Source organism: Corylus avellana, chromosome ca2 (genome assembly GCF_901000735.1).
Source record: "Corylus avellana chromosome ca2, CavTom2PMs-1.0".
NCBI lineage: Eukaryota > Viridiplantae > Streptophyta > Magnoliopsida > Fagales > Betulaceae > Corylus > Corylus avellana.
In genome coordinates this window covers 12,063,011-12,069,975 of record NC_081542.1, presented here as the reverse complement: position 1 = coordinate 12,069,975, position 6,965 = coordinate 12,063,011, and positions in this window count along the sequence as shown.

Below are 6,965 nucleotides of genomic sequence, written 5' to 3'. Positions count from 1 at the left end.
CAGGAGTACACATGATTTTTTATTTTCCTTTTTTTCTAGGCAAAGTAGAAGTAAGTGGGGAAGGAGAAGGAGATGGTATAGGAGGTGGGGTGGAGGGGTAAGAGAGGTTTGGAGGGAAGAAGGAGAAGGCAAGGGAGCAGGGGGACGTGATCTAGCAAGGGAATATGGACGAAATCGTGAGGGACTGTGTGGATGGGTAGGAATTTTTCGTGAAGATGGGGCATTTGGGGTTTGGGTAATTTGGAAATAGGTGGGCCGGTTTGAGAGGGGATGGGTTTGGGTTAAAGGAGGGGTTAGATGAAAGGGAGGGGGAGGTCCATTAAGGCTTGGGTTATTAGAATTTTGGGCCCAAGAAGTTAAGTAATCTCTAAGGAAGGTGGGTTGGTTTTGGTGGGTGGGATAGTCCAGATTATTTTTTGCTTGGCTGGTAATAGATTCCAGCTAGGAGACAGGGGAAGGATAGGCATAGAAAAAGGGGTATAGGCAGGTGAGATCATTTATTAGAGGTAGGGGTGGGTATCGGGGGAATCGGTGATGGTAGGGCGTTTTTCGCCTACCGTCCCGAATTTGTCGGTGAAGTCAGTAATTTCACCGACTTCATCTCAACAAATTTGATTTCGACCGTTAACGTCACCGAATAATCGGTGACGGTAACGGTCGGTAACCTGTTAGAGAGAGAGAGCTTCGTGGGGTGGAGAGGTATGGTTGATTTGTTTGGCGTCGCTGCTTCACGGGCTGGCAGATTGCAATTTTCGCAAAGTAGAAAGCTGGTTCTTCAAGAACCATTCTGTGTTTCTTCAGATCGCAAACAAGGAGTCAAAGACAAGCAAGATTCTAGCTGATAAACCAAAAGGAAGAGCCGTTCTTACTTGGAGCATAACCATTCTTGCTTGAAAATGGAAGTCTGGAAAAAGCAGATGAAACATTTACGTATGCGGAAGATAGCCCAACTCTCAAAAAGCAGAGAAAAAGTGTGCAGTGTGCCCAACACAGCTCGAAGAAAGAAAAAGCAGAGAAAAAGTGTGCAGTGTGCGTGAACTGTGGAAGTCTCTGGAAAAAGCAGAAAGAGAGAAGTAAGAAAGAAAAATAACCCTTCATAATGCTTTATGAGTTCCCAAGAAAAAGTGTGCTGCCAACATGAGACCATAATAAAAAAGTATGCATAATAAAATAAATATTTGAATAAAATCACTTAAAAAGTGTGCTGCCAGCAATCACTTAAAAAAAAAAAATTAAACTTCAAGTCACAAACACATCACTTAAAGAAAATCACAAATACATTTTAAATCACACAACAACAATTAAACTTAACCTTATTATCCATACTTCACAAATCACAAAATACTTTAGTGTTAATATCATACTTCACTAAAACAATTAAATAAAGTGCAAATTATTAATTCACAAACCAGCTTAGAATTAAAAATAAAAAAAATAAAAATAAATAGAAATAGCATCATTTGATTCCTTCGACCAAAGAAACACCATTCATCAGAGTCCATCCTTGAAGCCTTACTCCACGTCAAATGTGATGGAATTGGACATATATTCTACCACAATAAAAATTTGACAGAATTAATAAAATCAAACAACGAATAAGTTGAATAATTACAAAATTATGCAATTTATTTTGCTAATATTGCCTGACTCAAGCTTATAGCTTTCTTCATCTTCAACATTAGACAAGTATTACTCATGTGCACTAATTGGAGAAGATGTCAACCAATTTTGAGTACATACAAGAGCCTCCACTGTTTTCGCAGCCAAAGAACTCCGAAAATGATCTATCATGTGACCTCCATTGCTAAATGCTTACTCAGAAGCAATTGTCGTAATTGGAATTGCCAATACATCTCGGGCTACCTCAACGAGGATCGGAAACTTTGTTGAATTTACCTTTCACCACATAAAATATCAAAGTTTTCACTTAGCGTCTCGACATCCTCAAAAAAATATTGTTCTATCTCTGTCTTACATTGCATCGATTTCCGAGATGCCCGAATTGAATGAAAATTATGTATGAAAGTAGTTTTAGACTTAGAACTATCCACTGATGCTGTACCACTTCTCACCTCTTCATCATTTGACAATATAGACCCACTTCCAACATTTTTATAACCATTAGAATAGTGCTCATATAACCGACCCAATACCCATTTTAGTTGAGTGTCCATCCCTTTTGCTTTATCAACCCCAAAACTAAGCCGAAACCAATATTCCAAAGCAATCATCTTGTAACGTGGATCAAGTAAAGAAGCCACAAACAACGATGGGTTAATCTTCTCGACATCTCCCCAATATTTATCAATTTTTCTTTCATTTTGTTCGCCATTGTACTCAACAAAGGATCATTACTTTCACAATACTCTGTCAAACATGAATGAACAGAACATAATATGTCGAAAAATAAGTTAGAAGTTGAATACATAGAACTAGATATTTTCACTATGACATCATAAAATACTTGTAAGAACTTAATAAATTGATGGATATTGTGCCAATCATCATCAGTCATAATTCCCAACCCCCTTTTTCCTACACCATCATCATACAAATAGTTCATAAAATGCCCATCTTCATTTAGCATAAGTTCAAAGGCCCTTTGGTACTTTTCTGCTACCTCCAACATGATATAAGTAGAGTTCCATCTAGTGGAAACATCAAGTTTCAATGAAGCATTACACTCAACGCTTTTTCTTTCCGCACAAGACTTAAAGAGAGCCAATCTTTGGGGGGAAGACTTCACATACTTCACCATATTTCGAATCTTTATGATTGAATCGTCAACATTCTTCAAACCCTCATGCACAATTATATTAAGAATATGTGCAGAACATCTCACATGAATAAACTCATGACGACAAACAACTTCCTTATTGGATGTAGTTTTTTTTTTCAAACCAATCAATTGCAGTTTCATTAGCACTTGCATTGTCAACTGATATTGTCAGCATCCTATGAATCCCCCATTCTACCAAACACTCTTCTAATTCTTTCACAATTGTTTGCCCCTTATGATCCGACACTCGACGAAATGCTAATATTCTTTTATGATATATCCAATTAGGATCAATGAAATGTCCAGTGACACACATATAATTCATATTTTGAATTGAAGTCCACGTGTCAGTTGTCAAGCAAACTCTTTGACTAGTTGTCAAAAATGTATTATTCAGTGTGTTTTTATCCTTTATATATAGCTTAAGACAAGCCTTCATCACTGTATAGCTCAAGGCTCAAGAGCCTTGACAAACTTTTGAAATCCCTTTCCCTCCACTGTCATAAACGGCATTTCATCAACAATAATCATTTCACAAAGTCTTTCCCTAATAATCTTCTCAAAATAATTGGCAATCATGCGGTTGTTACCAGTATCATCTTGCTTGGCCCCAAAAGTAAACTTAGATTGAGACCTATCTTGCTTAGCCTTTAGACTCTTATACTTTTGGCATGAGCTCACATGATACAACATGGATGATGTGCAATTATTTTTTGGATGACATTTATAGGAAGCTCCACAGTAATTGCAATGTGCTATAGGATCATTATCGGGAGTACTTTTATCCCTAGTGAAATGGTCCCATGCTGCAGATTTGTTCGTCACATTTCTTTTTTTTCTAGGGAGTGGTGGTCGTCCACCACCACCATGACCATCAATTGGCATAGAACTAGCACCAGATATTTCTAGATCTTCAATTTCTATGGGAGTCATTGGAGTGTCCATAGACAAAGATGGATGACAAGGAGCACTACTTGATAAATGTGTCATTTGAGGTGAATCCATCTTTAATTGATTAAGAACTAAAAATTAATAAATTTTTAACATTGATTCTTTTATAAGAATAAATAAATTCATCAACATTTAACATTGATTTTTTTATAAAAATAAATAAATTTAATTTGATAACTGACATTAAATTTAAACTTGGTTAATTACTGTAGCAAATTTGACGTAAAGCTGATGTCTAAAGGCTAAAGCATTGAACCAAGCGCTTAGCAGAAAAGAGGCATGCAACTGCAGAGTTGTTTGGGTTATTTCTCTTAATGCCAACTCACATTTACTCTCCCCCTCCATATTATTTACTTTATCACCAACTAATGCACAAAACACACGCATGCTATCACAATATCACTAATGCACAAAACACACGCATCCAAATTTGACGTAAGTCTGAGTCCTGACACACACACATGCTTTGACTTGTCATCAAAAAAAGAAAAAAATAAAAATAAAGAAAAAGAAGAAAGAAGTAAGATAAGACATACACTTTAAGAAAAAGTGTGCAGAAAATAATAATAATAAAGACCAAAAACATAAACACAAATAAGTGTGACTATTTTAAACTCACTTGGATAGAGAGACGATAGAAAGTGAGTTTTGGAGCCGGAGAGAATGTCGGCAACTGCAAGAGTCCTTACTGCATTTTTTGAACGGCAACGACAATGACGAAAGAAAATGGGTTTCAGCCTTTTCCAGTTAAGTTAGGGTTTTATTTTTTGTGTTTTCAGTTAAGTTAGGGTTTTTTTTTTTAAAGAGATCTAGAATCGTTTGTTTGACACAAAACGGTGTCATTTTGTATTATATATTCATACTTTAAAAAATTACAACAGATGCGATTCGGTTCGGTTCGAAAACCGAACTGAATCGTAGTATCTCGCCTACCGACCGACCTGATGTTGGTAGGGAGATTTCTTGCCATTTCCCGGCCGCCAGTTGTCGGTGGCGAGTCGGCGTTGGTGCGGTGACGGACGGTATGCAGCCGGTGGGCGGCAGGCGGCCGATCTGCATAGCCCTAATTAGAGGATATGGGTAAGCTGAGTCATAAGATTGCATTGGTAGTTGAATTGATTTACCTTTGTTTTCTAGATGACAAACAGATTGAGTGTGAAAGGAGTGCTTCCATTGATGCTGCAACGTGGATGAATGAGGACCAAGGATTGACGTTGAGGGGCACACAAATCCACGTGTAGAGCAGGGGCCAAAGTGTAATGCCCTGAAAATTAATTAATTGGTAATTAACTTTATGGTTCCTCTCCCAGCTTTATTCCGCAAGGAACAAGACTTAGGGATCTCTACTCCTTAAAAAGAGAAGATATTAAGCAGCAGAAACATTAAAATTCTATAAACATTAATCATTACAACCAGAACATTTATCAAGGATCATCACAGTAGCTGAAATACTATACATATCATCGTTACAAGGGATCATAGGATTTTCCTAATTTGGACGTTTGCTATGCCAAAAGCGTCCCGCAATATAAAATGTAAATCTGGACGAATGCTATTCCGATTTGTATTAGGATTGCTTCCTAATTTGACTACGAGACTGAAATACGATTTTTCTGGGATTCCTATGGCTTTTAGGGTTTGTTTTACACCCTATAAATAGACATCTAAGCCCTGAAGAGAGGTGTGCTTAGTTTTAGACAGAAAATATCTTCTTGGATGCTTAAAGAGTTGAAGAGAAGATGAACATGGCAAGAGGCTATTCTAGCACCACCATGAGCGGCTAAATTCGTAATAGGGTGTTGATATAGCCATTCAAAGTAACATTGGTTTAATCAACCCTCTCAACTCCCAATGGAAGACTACCTCTATCCAGCTCAAGAGATTCTCAAGAATTCGCTTGGCGTAATTCTTTCTGCCTCTGGATTCTACAGCTTTTAACTTCTCCTTTATGGTGGATTGGATTAATATTATTATCTCTCTAGGTTGTTCTCTTGGTATCCCTCAGGTCGATCACCATAAGTTTCAAAATTTTACCTTTATGGCATATGATACATTTGGTTTTACAGAAACAAAGCATGTCATGATGGACTCTCCTTCGATGCCTGCAGCGTGTCTATTCATATTAATAAAATCACTCTCGAGCATTTTTAGGCTTGGCAATCAAAATCCCAAGCCCCCATGGAAAAATGGATCTCTCATCCGCTCAACTAGTTCAAGATTAATTTTGATACTGCCATTCGGGATTCTTTCTTTGTGCAGGCGGCTGTCGTGATTCTAATGGCTAGATTATCTACATGATCTCTCAAATCAGTCCACCCTGTCTTCCAAATGTGGGTGAAGCTTTGGCAGTCCTCCTTGCGGTTTCTTTAGTGTCATCTCTTCATCTTGATAACTTTATTCTTGAAGGTGATTCTGAGGTGATGATCCTAGCTCTTCAGCATCCAAAACTTTCCCAAGATTGGAAGATCTCCCCATCATTTCTGATACTTTAGATGCTATTCCTATTGCTTCCTTTTGGGAAGCTAGGAAAGTTAATAGAAATGCAAACTTCTGTGCCAACTTTGTGGCACGTTGGGCCGCAGCTAGATCTTACTCTAGTAGTATTCCCTTTTCCTCTCCCCCGATCTTATCAAATCCCCTTGTTAGTGGGAAAGATCCCCCCTCTTCTATTTTTTTTTTTTTTTTTTTGGTTCTTCCATTGATGAGAATGGAGAATGATGGAGAAGTAATGCAAATTCTAATCCAGTTGATCCAAGTTGGATGAAATCCAAGTTTTGATAAAATGGCTAGAAGAAAGCTCCATGCCTCCATTCCATTCGATCAAAGGCATTTTCCATATCAATTTTGATAATCATTAGCCCTCCTCGTCCTGTTTTTTGAATTGAGGGAATAAAGAAGTTCATGAGCCAGAATTGAATTATCTTGAATATTCTTGTAAGGAACAAAAGTAGATTGATTAGGAGAAAAAAAATGATGGAGCAAACCTTTGACCCTATTGGCCATGATTTTTTAGATGATCTTGTAGACAATATTGCAAGGGCTAATAGGCCTGAAATGATGCACATACAAAGCACCCGATTGTTTAGGAATAAGAGCAATAAAAGAATGATTTTTCTCTTCTAGAAGATGATTATTCTCCAAAAAAACTCCCAGATGCTTGAAATCACCACATCTTTGACTATGCTCTAATATTTCTTATAAAAGAGTGCAGTAAACTCATCTAGGCCAGGAGCTT